General features: G+C 27.8%; 1 protein-coding gene across 1 annotated transcript in view; it reads right to left on the reverse strand.

Annotated features, from left to right (window-relative positions):
* LOC117181446 (acetylcholine receptor subunit alpha-like) overlaps window positions 1-18,992 on the reverse strand; it is a 140,263-nt gene that overhangs the window by 63,630 nt on the left and 57,641 nt on the right. The gene's annotated exons all lie outside the window — the stretch shown is intronic.

Raw genomic sequence — 18,992 nt, forward strand, 5'->3', positions numbered from 1 at the left:
AATCTTATTTATCTTGAGCCGAACCCTCTTTCCCAAAATATTCTATGTAAACATTAAGAGGGTCCATTAAGTAGAGTTTGTCAAAAAAACATTGTAATTTGAGAACTACAATATTTTTCTTTCTTAAAAATAAAAATAAATAAACGCCCAGCACAAAGAGGGATGAGTGGGTTGAGATGGTTAAATACCCCTCCCCATACCCCAACCCATACTAATTCCCCTTAAACTTTCCTCCTTAACCCTCCCCCTTAATCTTTCTTCTATTCCTTTCTTCTTTTCCTTTCTCTTATCCTTTCTTCTAACTCCTCCCCTTGAATCTTACCTATTACCTCTTCTCATTAACCATTAATCCATTAATCTTCAACCATGTCCCTTAAACTTATCCCTTTCCCTTAATCTTTCTCTTTCCTGTTTCACGTATCCCTTCTACTTCACTCTTCTCTCTGACATTTCCCCTTATCTCTTCACCTTAACTCTTAACTCAATTCTCAACCCTCAAACGTTTCCGTTTACATTTTCCCCTAACTCTTTCCTTTTTATCTTCCCTTCACCTTAACCCTTACCAGCTAACCCTTATACTGAACACATCTCCTAAACCTTTCTCTTTCCCTTCACCCTTTTTCCTAACTCTTTCCCTTGACCTTTCTCGTTAACCCTTTCCCTTAACCCTCTTCCTCACCCATTCCCCTTTCCCCTTTTCTCTTTATCATTCCCCTTAATCCCTGCCCTTAACCTTTTTCCTGAACCTTTACCCATCTCCCTCTTTTTTTCTTATTAAAATTTTTTTCTCCTTTTTCCTTTATATTAAAGATGTTTTCGAAAAAAATCTCAGAAAAAATAATTTCAAACTATTTATAACGATATTTTTAATTAGAAAATATGAAGCAGATACATGAAAATTTTAATTTTTAGTTATTAATATTATGGAGAGTATGTCCATTTGCTGGCAGATACATAAACTTTTTTTTATTAATTTTTTTTTCATTGTTACGAAGAATGAACGTGTTTTGTTGAGTGTTTTAAACGCGTGTGCACTAACTATTCAGCCTAGCAGAAAGAAAAAGAATGAGCCGGACGGTTTTAAATTCGAAAAAAATATGAAAACAGAGCTGTCACCCATTTATTCAACAGAAGCTTCCCTCCGCTTCGTGTATTTTTCGTTATATCTCCTCAGTTCTATTTCTTATTGCTATAACTCTTTTTTTTTCTTCCGGCAGATTATACTTCTACAGGAATTGTATTGCTGTGGCCTTAACTCACCACTCGACTTTCTCATTAATTTTTTTTACATTTCCTCCTTTATCAATTTATTATTTACAGTTCTTGATGGAATCGTAAATGGAATTTCAATTCGTGCTTGATTAAAATTAAATAATCAATAATTTAATTAAATACTTTATTAATGTCCAAATTTGCATTTTTGCAAATTATAGAAAACAACTGCAAGTTCTTAGCATCACCCTGAGAGAAAAAACAATATTAAATTGTTTAAAAATAACTTTTGACAATTTTGAATAATTACTATATTCACTTAAGGTGAAAAGTTAAAAACAAACTTGGAAATTTCAGAGAAAAACTTACAAATTCCTAGCTTTATTCTTAGAAAATATTGTTATCAATAATAATAGATTGTTTAATTTATTATGTTTGTTAAATTTGACTATTTATTTTTACGCTCTGATTAAACTTTCGACGAAACGTTTGAAAAATAAAAAAAAAACTCAACTTTCTAGCATTTCTCTAAGTTTTTAGCAGAATTCGAAGGGAGTATTTTTATGATTAACAACAAATTGTTAAAAAAAATGTTTTGTTAACTTTGTTTATTTAATACGTAACTTTAGGTAAAAAGTTGAAAAAGGGTTAGAAATATTGTGAATTACCACAACCTTCTAGGATTACTCTAGAAACAATTGTTATAAATAATAATTTGTTGAATGAATTATTTTTGTAAATTTATTTAACTAATTTCTTTGAAACTTGAAATCAAGCTGAAAAATAAAGAAAAAGCCACGACTTAATACCATTAGTCTAAGAGGAAATTGAGGTAAATAATAATAAATTATTTAAACAATTATTTTGGTTAACTTTGATTTATCATAAGGAAAAGGTTTTTAGCATATTATGATATAATATTGTTATAAATAATAATAAATTCTTTAAAAAATATTGTTTGATAATTAGATTTATTATCATATTACTATAAGTCACAAGAAAAAAAAAGGTTCAAATTACAGAAAAATTACAACTTTCTAGCGTTACTCTGAAGGAATATTATTATAAATAATAATAAATTGCTTTAAAATTTATCATTTTTAACATTAATTAATTTTTTTCTTATTCCAACTGAAAAGTGAGCCAAAACTTGGAAATTTTGAAAATATCCGTAATTTTCTAACATTATAAATTATTGTTGTTATATATTATAATAAATCGTTCAAATAATTATTTTTGTTAATTTGCTTTAAATATTACATCCATTTTAATGAACATTTGAGAAAAAGTGCTTAATTTCTGAAAATATAAGAACTTTCTGACAATACTATGTGAAAATGTTATGAATAATAATAAATTAGTTTAAAAAAATATGTTTGTTAACATTGATTAATTATTACTTTCTTTTGAGTTGAAAGGTGAGAAAAAGGTAAAACTTTGAGAAAAAACTGTAACTTTCTAGGATTGTTCTGAGAAAATATTGTTTATTGTAATAAAAAATTGTTTAACCAATTAGTTTTGTTAATTGAAAAAAATATTACCTTATTACAAGTGAAAAGTTAAAAAAGTTTGATAATTTTAGAATAATCCGTAACTTTCCAGCATGATTTAAAGATAATATTGTTATAAATAATAATAAATTGTTTATTAAATTAGGTTTCTGAACCATGATTAATTATTATCTTATTGTAAATGAAAGGTTAAAACAATTGTGTTTGTTAACTTTCATTAACTAGTTTCTCGTTCTAACTGAGAATTTAATATAATGCTGAAAATTTTAAATAACGCGACTTTCTGCTTCTATTTAAAGCGAATATTGTTATAAATAATAATAAATTATTTAGAAAACTTATTTTTGTTCACTTTGATTAATTATTACCTCTTTCTAAACAAAAAGTTGAAAAAATGGTTAGTGTTTTGAATAGACTACGATTTTCTACATCTACTCTAAGAAAATATTGTTATATACAATAAATTGTTTAAATAACTGTGCTTGTTACCTTTCAATAATTATTTCCTCGCTCTAAGTATAAATTTAAAATGCTGTTGAGAAATTGAAAAAGGCGATTTTCTATCGCCATTTAAAAATAATATTGTTATAAGTTATAATAAATTATTTTCGTTAACTTCGATTATTTATTAGCTGTTCAAAAAAGGGGGTCCTTATCATGTCACATGCGGCAAGTCAGACCTGCGGCATGTCTCATTAGCGGTATGTCACAACTTCGGCATGTCACACCTGTATCATGCAGCACTTATGGCATGTCTCACCTGTGGCATGTCTCACTTGTGACATGTATCATGTGTGGTATATCACAACTGCAGCATGTCGCATCTGTGCTATGTCTCACCTGTGGCATGTCTCACCCGTGACATGTCTCGCCTGTGACATGTCTCATTTGTGGCATGTCTCATTCGCGGTATGTCACAACTACGGCATGTCACATCTGCGGCATGTCGCATCTGTGGCATGTCTCACCTGTGGCATGCCTCATATGTACAATCAACACTATACGGTGCGAAAACTAACACCGATAAGTTGCTTTTCGCGCGCACACGCAGTTAACTTGTGTAGGCTTGTGCGAGCTAAAGAAGTTAGAAGATAAATTTATAATTAAAAAAATAATTTTTCAAGAAAAAAAATGTCAACAAAATGTTCAATTTTTATCTTTAGATACGAATTTTAAACTGACACAATAAGCATTAAACCAAAAATGGACTAGTTAAATTTTCAGATAAAAAATGGAATTTTCAATAAGATAAATTAATTTTTAATAAAGAAAATTTACTTTTAACAAAAAATGAAACAATTAATTTTGCATTGAAAAATTAATTTTGAATAAAAAATAATCAAGTCTAGAACAAAATAGTCCAATTTTCAACCAAAGAAATTAATTTACGTACGAAATTATTTCTTCCAAAAAAGACGAAATTGCTATAAAATACATGAATTTGCAACCACATAGTTGAATTTCAACTGAAAAATAATGTTTCAAGGAAAAATGGAATAGTTACATTTTCAGTTAAAAACAATTATCAAACCCAAAAAATCGAAGTTTCAAAAAAACATTTAAATTTTCAAGCAGAAAATCGAATTTGCAAACAAATAATTTAATTTTCAAACCAATAATTTCCTACAGAAAATAGAAATTAAAAATTTTGTAAATCAATTTTGAAATAACAAAAAAAAACGAATTTTTAACAAAATAGATAAATTTTCAAAGAAAAACGTTTACATTATCATTTTAAAAATGCATTTTCAACCAAAGAAATGAATTTTTAAACAAGAAGAATACATTTCTACAAAAAAAGATTAATTTTTAACTGAGAATGCTCAATTTTCAGTAGAAGAAAATATTTGTTCAACTAAAATAATCGAATTTTCAACAAAACAGTTGAATTATCAACCAAAAAATCAATTTTTAAACGAAAACAATTGTTTCCTATTAAAAAAAGATGAATTTACAACTAAAAAAATAATTAAAAAAAAACTTTGACAAAATCGTTAAATTTTCAACTTTCAAAATGAATATTAAAACTAGAAAATAAGTATTTAACCAAAAATAGAATATATACATTTTCAGATAAAAAATTTAATTTTCTGCAAAATAGTTTAATTTTCGATGTAAAAAATAAATTTTGAACTGAAAAATATTTTGAAATAAAAAAATCGAAGTTACAACAGAATAGTTAAATTTTTAAACATATAGTTGGATTTTCAATTTAAAAAGAAAACATTTTTTACCAACAATGGAATGAAATGAATTCTGAAAGAAAATTGAAAAAAGAACACCAATTTTTTAAATTATTTTGCAAAAATTTTAAAAGGGGTGTAAAAGAGTATGTAGAAAATTTTTGCAATTTAAAACGATTCAAAAATAACTAAAACTTGTAACAATTTGTTAAGAATTTTGTATGGTTTCACAGTCAACAATTTTATACCAAAAGAAAAGAAGTTTTATCAAAAAATCCATTTTCAACCAAAGAAATTAATTTTTAATTAAAATAGATGAATTTCTAATAAGAAGAATAATTTTCTTTCAAAAATAATTAATTTTTAACTGAGAAAGGTCAATTTTCAAGCAAGAATAAAGCAACATATTTTCAACAAAATGGTTAAATTTTCAATTAAAAAAATTTTGAACTAAAACTGATACAGTTAAATTTTTAGTATAAGACAATTATTTTATAACTAAAAAAAACGAATTTTCAATAAAAATTTTAAATGATGAAACATAAAATCAATTTTCAAACAAGAAGAATGATTTTCTATTAGAAAAAAATGAATTTTCAACTGAAAAAATAATTGAAAAAAAAAATTTTAACAAAATCGTTAAATTTTTAACTTAAAAAATTCTTAATATATGAAAACTTTACGAAACCTTTAATGTCTTAAAATACTCCTCTCAATATTAGAAAATTTAGCGTTAACAATGAGATTTCCACTGTGAAATAATTGTAAGTTTGAATAATTGTAAAATGAATTTAACTAATTTTATTTTATAAAGAAATATCTCGTGATTTTAAAAGCAGAAAACATTTGCTTTTAACACCTTCAAAACTCTTTTTCGAAAATTTAGGAAATCATTAAATGTGTTTAAAAGTCTTCTTTAATTTTCTTTTAAAGTTCATTTTTCAAAATAAAAAATCATTAAAAATGTTGACACAAATTTTAGGAAAATAATTCCTTTTAATCTTGTCAGAATTTCTAATCTTCTTGTCTTTAAAAATTATTCAAATTTTTACTGATTTTTTTAAATTCTGTAAAATAAAAAAAATTGCCTTTAAATTTTTTTGAAAACTTTGATAATTGTTGCAATCCTTTTTAATGTTTAGAAATGTTTTAAAATAATCTCCTGACATTAATTTTTGGCAATAAAAGATTTACTTTAATTATTGCTAGGAACCTAAAACAATTTTTTTTCATTTCCGTGAAACCTTACAAAATTAAACAAAAACAATCTTCACAAGTTTCATTTATTTTCAAATTGTTTCAAAATTCCTCAATATCTGTTAAACTTTCGCAAATTTGAAATCACATTTTGTGGACCAACATAAACTTTTAAAAAATTATGCAACAAAATTCACTCATCGCTCTGATTCAGAGACTTTTTTCTAACAGTGTAGCTTGAAAATAGAAGATTTTCTAGCTTATTCCCGTAAAAAGTTGGCTTTATATATTTTTAATTGTTTAAACAAAAAATTGTTTATTTAATCAAGAATAACGCAAAATATTCCTTAATAAAATAAACAAAAAATATAATGAGAGAGTTGTACCCCTTGAAGAATTTTCATCAAGTAATGAAATTATGGCCTACAATTTATTTATTTATAAATTTTTTTTAACTTAATAAGATGGGAAAGTCAGAAAAAAATTTGATCCATTTAATGCATGTAGGAGGTTGTCAGGTAGGCATGTAAAATTTCCAGGATGAGAAAACTCCACAGGGGTCGATCTTGCGTGACGGGAAATATGAATACCTCTGTAGCAAAACATGGCAGATTGGTGGACGAGGGTTTAAAGTGTGTATGGGAGTTGTGGGAGAAAATAGGGTGGTTTGAGTGGCAGCCACTTATTATTATCGGATATTCAGCTCCGAGGCGCGTTGAGGTTGAAGCTAGTGCCAATATCCGGTAATATGCACAAGCCCAGTTTTACCAACCAACCAACCAACATTCGGTCAGTGCCACCCTTTTTCTCCTCCTCCTTTGCAGCCTTCCACCCTTCCACACAACACTCCCTTCCCTCCACCGCGACCACCAAAACCCATCCTTACTCGTATTATCTCGCAGCATCTGCGGTGACACTGCATGCGACTCTCAGGTTCAGAACTCTGTTTCCGACTCCAACTTTTACTCCAACTGTGAATTTCATTTTCATTCCGTTTATTACTCTGTCCTTCTAGACCACCTCTTTCATTCCCCGTCTACTTATCCTTTCCCTTCACTCCTTTTATTCTTTACCCTTGTACTTCTTTCCATTTCTCTCTCACTAATTTTTCTGATTACTTTTCCTTTCCCTTCCTCTTTATTTTGTTCCTTGCTGCCTTTCCCTCTTTTCGGTTGTACCCCTTTCCGTGTCTCTCTTGCCCTTTTTCGTAATACGTTCCCGTTGCTTTTTTTCTTTACCCCTTTCAGTTTTTTCTTTTTCCTTTCCCCTTCTCTTCTACTTTCGTTTTCTCTTTTCCTTATTCCCTAAACCTCTCCTATTTTTTTATATTCCATCTCCCTCTTCCTCTGCATTTAACCCTCCGCCTTCTCCTCCCCCTCATTCTCCCCTTTTAGCTTTTTCTCTCCCTTTTCTTCCCCTCTCTCTCTTTCCATTTTTATTTTCCATTCCCCTTCCCTTATCTCTACTCCTTTTCCCTTTTACATTTTCTCAGTCATCAACTAGATTAATATCGGTAAATTCTCTCTTTCCAATTTACTTTTTCTTATCACTTTTTTCTTTTTTTATATTAAATTTGATTTTCCTTTACTGTAACCCATTCCTTTAACCTTTTAAGGAATTATTTCACTTGATCTTTTCTATGAACGCTTTCATTTAACCTTTTCCCTTAACACCTTTAAATACCTCTTTTCTTGCACACCTTCCCTTAACTGTTTCCATTGATTTTTTCTCTAACTCTCTTACTTTCTTCATTCCCTCCATCCCTTCTCTTAACTCTTTTGATTAACATATTCCCATTCCCGTAACCCTTTCCCTTACCACTTTCCCTTAATACCTACCCTTAAACCTTCCCCTTAACCCTTTCCCTAAACCCCGTTCTCTTATCAATAAGTATCGCCCTTTTTCTCTTTCTTCCAGCATTCCACCCTAACACCCACACTTGTTCCTCTAAACGCGCAGCATCGGTGGAGAGACTAAATGCGACTCACAGGTCCGGAATTGTTTTTCCGCTCAAACTTTACCTCCAACTTTGAATTTCATTTTCAGCTCGTTTATTACTTTAAGTGTTTCACAAAACTTCCAACTAACTTCATGTACTCGTGAGGAAAATTGAAGAGCGTCTTATTTATATTTTTACACTGCAGTTGGTTCTTGAAACAAACAAGAAATGTAATTTAATTTCGCTTTTCAAGACATCTTTGTCTTTTTGTATTTGTCTATTCAATTTAGATTTAGTCCACAGGTCACCCTAGACCACCCCACAATTAATCATCCTTTTTAGGTCTTCCTGGGCCACCCTAAAATTGAACGCCCCTTTTTAGGCCTACTCAGGCTAACCTAAAACTGACCATATCATTTAGGTAGACCTAGACCGCTCTTAAAAATGGCCAAAGTTTTTTAGGCCACCAGAAAATTTGTTGTCCTTTTTATGGTGTCTTAGGCCACCATAAAATGTATTGTCATTTTAGACCATCCTAGGCCACCCTAGAATTAGCCGTTCTTCTTTAAACTACCCTAGCCACTCCTATAATTGATTGCTCTTTTCAGACTGTTCTGAATCACCCTAAAATTGACTGACCTTTTTTAGGCCACCCTAGGCCACCGTGAAAATAAGAGGAAAGGAAATTTTTCGTTTAAAAATGTCTAGAACCTTCACTATTGATCGTATTTTCCATTCTCTTTATTAAAATTTAAGTTAGTTTAATTTTAAAAAGCCCCCAGTCGGGAATGTTGATCTTTTTTGTTTATTTATAACATTTTAACACAGAGTATGAAAAAATGGAATTTTTCATTCTAAAATTTGTCACGCTGCAATAATTGATCATTTAATAACAAATCATACTAAGACAATAAATAAGGCAAAAAGAAAAAAAATACGGTAATTAATTAATTTAATAATGAGAAACAAATTTAATAAGACAATGGGCAAATAGTGTTATATTATTTACCTTAAAAAAAATTCATTTGCAATAAAACCGATTTGTCTTCATTTATTGGACTCCTCTAAAAAATATTGATAATCTGAGACAATGTTGAGAATGTAAGTCAGTCACAAATTACAATGAAAATATATTAATAACTATGTTTATTAATCATAGATAATATTTTTTTTTTAATTTTCAAACTTTTATTTTTATTGAAAAATCTTAAAAGTATAAACTGTATGATAAAATAAGAATAATAATACATTTTATACCCAAAAAAACCTCTTCAATTTTGCATTTATTTATCTTTAATTTAACTTAATTTTTTTACTATTCATTTTAAAATTTTTGATTATTGCTTAATTAATTAATTTCTCTTATTTACCTCATTATTTAAAAAATAAATAAAATCTGTAAGTCCTTGCCAACACTTGAAGGTATATTGATGAAAAGTTTTCAGTCACCAAGATTTTTATTAATTTTTTTTTCCATTCGTTTGGTACTGCATTTGAACTCTGCACTGAGGAAATTAACGAATAAACGAGTTGAGCGAGCAATCAAATCTCGTGAATTGAATGAATTTGCCGAATCATTGAATTTTACGAATCTGCCAATTCTAAAAAACCGTCCCTATTAACTTTTCAAACCTCATAATCAAAAAGTTTAATATTTTCCGTTCTGGTTCTGTTACACATTTGAGAAATAAAAGTTAAAGAATATAACAAATAATTTGGGATACTTCAAACCAAATTAAAATTTCTAATTTTCCTTATTACATTTCCTTTCTCTTTATTAAATTTCTTTCTTCTTTTACCTTGTCCTTTCCTCTTTTTCTCTTTAGCCCTTTTCATTTACCCTCTTCCTTTCTCCCTTCTTTTTATCATTACTTTTCCCTTTTTTATTACATTTGCTTGTCCTTCGCCTTCTATTTTCCTTTTTCATTTTTGTTTTACACCCCTTCTTTTTATCTTTTTTCTTTAAACAATTTCTTCAACCCTGTCCCATACCGACTTTTCTTATTACCTTCCGTTTTCCTTTCCCTACTTTTCTCCTTTGATTTTCTTCTTACTTTTTTCCTTTCCTCTTGTCTTCTTTCTTTCCTTATCCTTTTCCTTAACTGGGAACCCCTCCACTTGACCCTTTTTCTTAACCTTTTTCCTGTACCATTCCTCTTATTACTTTTTCCCTTCTCTTTATCATATTACTTCTACTTTTCTCTCAACACTTCCTTTCTTAACTTTTCTATTTTCCTTTCGCCTATTTCTCTTAACCCCTTTCTATTTTTCCTTTATTTTTAATTTAAATTTTATCTTTTCCTGAACTATATCCTTTAAACCAATCGCTTAACCCTTTCCCACTCTAATTTTTTGGCATACTTTCCATTTTCTTTCTTTTTCTTTGTCTTTTACTTCTTTCTTTCCATTTTTCGTTTTACTACATTTAGCCTTAACCCTTTTGCTCTCACCTTTTTCTTATTACTTTTCTCTTTTCCCTCTCTACTTTAATCCTATTGGTCTCATTTTTCCTTTTTCTTTTCTCTTCTTCTGTTTAACCTTTTCCATTTTCCATGTGTCTTTCATTTTCCTACGCCCTAACCCGTTCCTAAATTATTATGATAACCCATTACTTTCCTCTCCCTTTCCCAACAATATCTTCTTATTACTTTTTCCTTTTATTATTACATTTCCTTTTCATTTTACATTCTTTTCCTCGTTTCCTTCCCATTCTCCTTCATTTTTCCATTTTTCTTTCTCTTTTTCTGTTTACCCCTTTTCCTTTTCACTTTTTCTCACCCTTTTATTTTACCACTTTCTTAACACTCTCAGTATCCTCTTTTCTTACCCTTTTTTCCTTTTGACTTTTTTCTTTCTCCTTTTCGTTTTATTACCCTTTGCCTCAGTCATTTTGCTCTCACCTTTTATTAACACTTTTCTCTTTTCCTTTTCTCCTTTAACCCTCCTACTCCAATTTTTACATTTCCTTTCCTTATCTTCTCTTTAATCCTTTCCTTTATTCCAATTATTCCATTTCCTTTCCTCTTCTTCTCTTTAACCCTTTCCATTTTCCACTATACTTTCATTTCCCTAACCCCCCAATCCGTTCCTAAATTCTTTTCATCACCCTTTACTTTCCTTTCCTTTTTCCATCCCTATTTTTATTATTTCATTCCCCTTCTATAATTACATTTCCTTTTAATTTTCCTTTTTCTTGCCTCGTTCCCTTCCCCTTCTTCATTTTTCCATTTTTCTTTCCCTTCTTCTTTTTGCCCGTTGTAATTTTCACTTTTTCTCACCCTTTCGTCTTACCTGTTTCTTAACTCTCTCAGTCTCCTCTGTTTCCTTTTTTTTCTTTTCCTTTAACTTTTTTCTTTCCCCTTTGTGTTTTATCAATCTTCATCTTAACCATTTTGCTCTCACCTTTTCTTATTACTTTTCTCTTCCCCTTCTCTCCTATAATCGTCTTACTCTCATTTTTCCTTCTTCTCTTTAACCCTTTCCATTTTTCACTTTTCTTTTATTTCCCTATCCCCATCACCTGTTCCTAATTATTTTTCTTAACCATTTACTTTCCGCTTTCTTTCCCTCTCCATTTTTTTTGTTACTTTTCCCTTTTTTTATTATATTTCCTTTTCACTTTCCTTGTTCTTGCCTCATTTCCTTCCCCTTCTACTTCATTATATTATTATCTTTTCCCTTCTTCCCCCCGTTTTATTTGACCTCTTTTTCAACCCTCTGAGTCTCCTCTTTTTCCTTTTTCTTTATTATTGTTCTCTTTTAAGATTTTCATTTTTCCTTTCTCTTTTATTTTTGCTTTCCCCTAACCCATTTCTTTCTCTAGATTCTTTTCTTCGACCCTTTTCTTTCCTCCCTCTCTCACCCTTTTTTCTGATTACTTTTCCCATTTTTTTTATTAAATTGCGTTTTTAATTTACTTTTTTTCCTCCATTCCTTCGCCTTCTTCATTACTTTTTTTATTTTCCTGTGTTTTCTCTTCCTTTACATCATTTATATTCCACATCTCTTAACCTTTTCCTTTAAACCATTTCCTTAACCCTGTCTGTTTACGATTTTTCCTATTGCTTTTCCTTTTCCTTTCCCCAATTTCCTTTCCTTTCCCTTTTTCTTTTTCCTTTTTTCCTTTAAACGTTTCCCTGTTTCTTTCCTCTTTTTTCACCCCTTTCTATTTTCCCTTTCTCTTTAATTTTTCTTACTCTTACCCTTTCCCTTGACACTCTCGCTCAGTGTCTCTCCCTCTCTTTTAATCTTCAAACAATAATTCTCTCCGTCAATGGCAGATTTGTGCTTGCAATCTATTTTTCATAAATAAAAAAGCAAAAACGAATATCTGTAGAGATTAAACGTGCATAGGCATATTTAAATATTGAATATTCATTCGTATATAGACAGCGCAAAATTTCGAGCAATAATTCAGGGAGTGGAAGGTTTTGAGTAATTGAATAACAGAGAGGCAAGATGAATAAAAGTTCATCAGCGAGAGATCTTTGTTTTAAACGAAATCCGCGAATTTGATCACGTATTCTTGTAAAATTCAATTACAAGTTTATTTGAATATTTGCTTCAATAAAAAAGGGCCAGAACTTTGGAATTTATTGTATTGATTTTGTATCACTTTTCACCTCAAAATTTACGTTTCCTAAATATAATGGTTTGAACTGCATTTTTTATATTTTTATACCAGAATTTCGCAGTTTTAGTCAATTATTCTTGCAAAATTCAACTAAAGGTTTATTTTAATAATTGTTTAAATGGAAATTATAAAGCAACATGAATATTTACAACAAATACAAATAACTTTAAAAGATATTTAAAAGTTTTGAAAACATTCAAAAATAATTTTTATTTCAAAAAGATTTTACCAAATTTAAAACAAAATTTTGATTTTTACATATTTAAAACAAAAAACTTTAAAGCTTTTCAAAAATTTTGAAAGGTTTCGAGACACTAAAAAAATGTTATTAAGATTTCTGGAAAAATGTTGAATGATTCTTTATTTCAGTAACAATTTGAGTCGGTTTTAAAGATATGAAAGAATTTCGAAAGTTTTGAAAAGTTTAAAAATATTCTAAGCCTTGAAAATATCTCAAATAATTTTTTTTTTAATCTAGATTTCTGAAACAACTCAAGATGACACACAATTTTCCTTAAGATTCTAAGAAAATTTAATCTAATTTTTGATAATGAAAAATCACTTTTACAATAATTTTTAAAAAGATTTCACAAAAATTTTCGAAAAGGTATCGGAATATTTTAGGCCACTTTTCTTAATTTTACAGGGATTTAACAAATTCTTAGGGAAAATTCGAATAACTTAAAAAAATATATTTAAAAGTTTTGAAAAAATTTCAAACAAAAATTAATTTTTTATAGATTTCAAGCTAGTTAAAACAAAATGTAGATTTTTGAAGATTTTTCAATAAAGATTTAAAGTTTTTTATAGGAATGTTCTAAAAACTTTTCAAACGATTTTCAAGATCGTCTAAAAAGAATCTGAAAGATTTGAAGACATTGTTTTTTATTTTGTAGGATAAAAAAAATAGAAGAAATTCGAATAATTTTAAACGCTACTTAGAATTTGTGAAAGAATGAAAAGTTTTTTAACAAATTAAAACAAACTGTAGATTTTGAACTATTTTTGAATAAAGTTTTAAAGTTTTTTTTCCAGAAAAATTTCCAAAAGATTTTCAAAATCGTAAAAAAAATCAATTATCTTTTACGGAATATTTTTTTTAATTTTTGAGAACTTTTTAAAAACTTACAAAAAATGATATCTATTTTGAAAAATTCAGAAGAGTTAAAAAATAATATAAGTCCTAAGAAGATTTCCAAAACCTATAAATAAAATGTAGATTTGTCAAGATTTCAAAAAAAGAATCTTTTTAAGAATTTTTGAAATTTTCAAGAGAATAAAAAAATTTTTACTTAAAAATTTATTTAGGAAGGTTCAAAAGTCCTAAATATCTTCTAGTCTTATTAAAATGTTTTCTAAATTTTTTAAAAATTTTCTTAAGTTTAAAAAATTCTGAGAATTTTTTTATATACCTTTTCAACATATCTTCAAAAATCGTTTTGATTTTCTCGCGAAACTCAGGAAAACTATATCTTTATACATAATCTTGAAGCAAATAATAATAATAATAATAATCAAATAAACTTTAAAAATAATTATTTATTCGAAATTTTTATTTTAAAAAATTATTTTTCCCTTCAAATTATAATTTGCCGAAATTTTTGTTTTCATGACTAAAAAGAATTTTTTCTATCGAAAATAAAACAATCATGAAGGAAAATCGTCTTTTTGGTTTAAAAATTTTTCTCTCTTGGTAGAAATATTATACTTTTTAAATTAAAATTTTAGCTTTTAGGTTTGAAATTAAAATCTTTTTGGATGAGGATTCAATTATTTCATTGAAAATGGAATTTTTAGTTTAACATTTAAACTGATTTGTTAAAAATTATTTTTTTGTTGTTGAAAAATTATCAGTTTTGTTCAAAATTCATTTCTTTGATTTCCAATATAACTTTTTCGTTGAAAATTCATCTTTTTGCTTAAGGATTCAGCTGTTTTCTTGGAAATTCATTTTTTATCGAATTAAACTATTTTCGATTGAAAATTTTTTGTATAGAAGTATCAAGTATTACATTTTCCGTTGAGAATTCATATTTGTTTATTTAAAATTCAACTGCTTGGTTGAAAGTTAAACTATTTTGCTAAAATATCATTTTTTGGTTGGCGATTTATCCTTTTAGATGAAATTTTACTTTTTTCCAAAATTCATATTTTTTGTTTTTAAATTTAACTGCTTAATCGCAGATTAATTTTTGTTTTAGAAATTTTGATTCGAAATACCTGAAATTTTCAAAAATCTTTTTGAATCATTTCAAGATTCTTAGGAAATGATATGTTTATAACCTAGATAACAAATAAGCAATAAAACCTAAAAAATAAATATTTAGTCGAAAATTTTATTTTATATTCAAAATTATTTTGCTCATCTCAAATAATAATTAAATTAAATTAATTATTATACACACATTAGTATTTTTAATTAATTATTGTTCAACTCACAAGTTACGTTTGTAAATTTAATATCGTTAGAACTCAATTTATTTATTTTTTACCAATTTATTTTTTAAAAATTATTTTCTATCTTTATTTCTAGTGGCACCTCATCAATTTATGTTTCATGATTTATTATTTTTCCTGCAAAATAGACGGTTAATCCATCAGCGTCCTGAGACAAAAAGCTACTAACCGTTTTGTCAGCGAAGAAACTTCTGCGAATGACATAACAATTTCTGCGAGGAAAGCCAGTCACGACCAAAAAAAAAAATTACCAAGGCAAAAATATTTGCCTTTTTCCACCCTCGGAAAAAACCTGGCATTCCTACAGTAAGACAAATAACTTTCTGTGCACAAATAAATTTTTAGCTTACACTAATAATTCGATACAAAAACTTTATTAAATAAATTTTTTTTAATTCCTCAAAGATTTGTTGGGTATGATTTTTCAGAACAATTTAAACTTTTTATTTAGGAAAAAAGTTGACGTATTTTACGTGTTACGTCTAATAATTAAATAATCAGAAATTCTATACGATCCTAACTAATCCGATTTCTACCTTATCCGGTTCTATCCGATCCTATCCGATTCTATCCGATTCTATCCGATTCTATCCGATTCTATCCGACCCTATCCGATAGTTATCGATTCTAACGGACTATTTTACATCCTATTTGACCCGAACCGATTCTATCTGATTTTATCCGATCATATCCAATGATAACCGGTTCGACTCGATTCTATCCGATCCTATCCGACACTATCCAGCCTTGGATGATTATATCCGAACCTTTTCGATTTTATCTCATACTATCAGATCCTTTCCGATTCTATTCGGTCCTTAATCATCCTATACGAACCTATTAGATCTAATCCGATTTTAAACGATTTGATACGTTTCTATTCAGTTCTATTCGGACCTATGTGAATGTGCTTGATCATATCCGATTTGATTCTATCTGATCCTGTTTGAACTTATCCTATTATATCCGGTCCTACATAATCCTATCCGATCTTATTCGATTCTATTTAGTCCTGTTCAATCATACTCAACCCTTTATGGTTCTTTCTGATCCTATTCGATATCATCCGACACTATCCGAACCTAACTAATTCTATACTATCCTATCCTATCTGATCCTATCAGATCCTATCTGACTCTGTTAGATTCTATGCAATACTATCTTACTCTGCCAGATTCTACGGGATCTATTTGGATTAAATCTGATTCTATCCGACTTTATTATACTCTATCCGATTCTATCTGATTCTAACCGATCTTATCCGATCGTATCCGATAGAAGTGAGTATTTTTTGGCGAAAAATCATATTTTTTGTTAAAAATGTATCTTTTGGATTGAAATTTAATTTTTTCAATTGTCTTGAAATCTTACAAATTCTTTTCGAAAATTGTTTGAAGTGTTTTCCGATTTCACGACCAGAAAAAAAATTACCAAGGCAAAAATATTTGCCTTTTTCCACCCTCGGAAAAAATCTGGCATCGCTACAGTAAGACAAATAACTTTCTGTGCACAAATAAATTTTTAGCTTACACTAATAATTCGATACAAGAACTTTTTTAAATAAATTTTTTTTAATTTCTCAAAGATTTGTATAATTGGATTTTTCAGAACAATTGAAACTTTTTATTTAGTAACAAAGTTAAAATTTTTTATTTTCTAACTTTTCAGAAGAAACCTTTTTTTAAGTTTTTTAGATATTTGGAGATATTTGGAAATTGTTAAAACAATAGTTATAAACAAATCTATGGTTTGGATACTTTTTATAAAACAGGTTCAGCATTTTGTACGGAATTTTAAAAAGGGCATGTAAGATAGATAAAAGCATCAACAGATTTTTTTTTAAACTTCCGAAGTGGAACAATTTTTTTGTTAGAACTTTTTTGTATTTTGTTCTGATTTTATAAAAAATGTTAATTTTGATTTTTACAGGGAGAAATTAAATTTTATTTTTTCTAAGGCCCGAGCACATGACCAACTCTTTTCAAAAAAAAAAATCAACAATTTTTAATTATTTAAACAATATTTACAAACAAATTAAAAGTTTGGCTATTTTTGAACAAAGAAACTCAATTTTTGTTTACGGGATCGACTTAAAATGTCTTTCTAATAAGTCTCTATTATACTTTTCATATTTACAATTATATTGTTTAATGAACTTGAGTTTATTAAAAAATATTTAAACAATTACTTTTTATTGCATTGTTATTTATTTGTGAAGGATTAGAGAAAAGGATAATTGTTAAGACACCTTCAGTGCATCCTTATGAACAATGCTCATTTTTCCATCACCTAGTGGCCACAAAATAATTTTGTTTACGATAATAGTGTAAATAGTTGTTAATTATTATTTTGAAAAATATCATAGGAAAGAGGTATCGCAAATATATTCTAAGTTGATCACGTAAACAAAAGTTGAACCAATTTATTGAAAAATACCTTAATATTGAATTATTTCATAAAAATTGTTTATACAATTAATAATTGTTGTTAATAAAAAAAATTATAGTAAAAAGTCCTTGGAAAGAAATTCTTAGTTGATCCCAAAGACAACAATTGAGTTAATTGGTTTAAAAATAGCCAAACTGTGGTGAATTTGTTTATAAAAATTGTTTAAATAATAAATAATTGTTGTCAATTTAAAAAGTATCATCACAAAGATTCTCCGGAAAGACCTTTTTAGTCGATTACGTAGACAAAAATTAAGGAAATTGATTGAAAAATAGCCAAATTGTGAATTTGTTTATAAAAATTGTAAAAATTATTATTAATTATTATCAAATTTCAAAGTATCATGGCAAAGTGTTATCGAAAAGATATTCTTTGTTGATTTCGCAAAGAAAAGGTAAACCCATTCGCTAAAAAATAAATCAACTGTGAATTTGTTTATGAAAATGGTTTCAATAATAAATAATAATTGTTAAATTGAAAAGTACAATAACAAAGAAGCAATTTAAAAAGTTATTAGTCAATTTCGCATACAAAAAAGTTGAGAAAATTCGTTAAAAAATAGGCGATCTCCTCATTTGTTTAGGAATATTGTTTAAATAATTATTAATTGTTGTTCCTTTAAAAAATTATTATAGAAAAGAGAAATCTGAAAGACATTTTTAGTTAATTTCGTAAAAATTGAACATATTCTTTGAAATATATCCAAACCGTGATTTTGTTTAATTAAATTGTTTAAATAACTGTCAAATAGCATCTTCCTTCAATCAATAATAATAGGACATTAATTTTTTATACATTTTATCCAAAATCTCTGGATTTTAATGTACTAAGCATTGTCAATTCCGAAGAATGATTTTTGTTTATTAATTTGTTTATAACGTAACAAAAAAATATTTTGACCTCCTCGAAATATTTCCAGGTAATTTTAGCAAATATGCAAGATGTTTTTTTTATGAATCTGACAATCTTCTAAAAAATTATACTTCTGAAAAGTCAAAAAATAAAAAAATGTCAACTTCGTTGTTAAATAAAAAATGTACCAAATTGTTGCTAAAAAAAAATTAGTTTTTTTGCCCCACCGTACCATTAATTTACTAGACTTTATGTGATCTATGGACTTACTGAATAAAAAATTCTGAACCATTAAAAAGATTTCAGAATCGATATAGAAATTACCATAAAACATGAATACTAAATTCAGTTTTTTCAAATTCTTTTATTGAAAAAATAAGGGGAGAATAATGTCGTAAATCTATCTTATTGTAAAGACCCTCTTCCATAAAAGAGGAATTTTTGATGTTGATGTATAACGTATATACGAGGGTGGATTGATAAGTTTCCGGCCTGACCAAGAAAAACAACGTTTTTAAGAATTTTTTTTTTTATTTCTCAACATAATCTCCTCCAAGGCT

The sequence above is a fragment of the Belonocnema kinseyi genome, chromosome 10, assembly GCF_010883055.1.
Source record: "Belonocnema kinseyi isolate 2016_QV_RU_SX_M_011 chromosome 10, B_treatae_v1, whole genome shotgun sequence".
NCBI lineage: Eukaryota > Metazoa > Arthropoda > Insecta > Hymenoptera > Cynipidae > Belonocnema > Belonocnema kinseyi.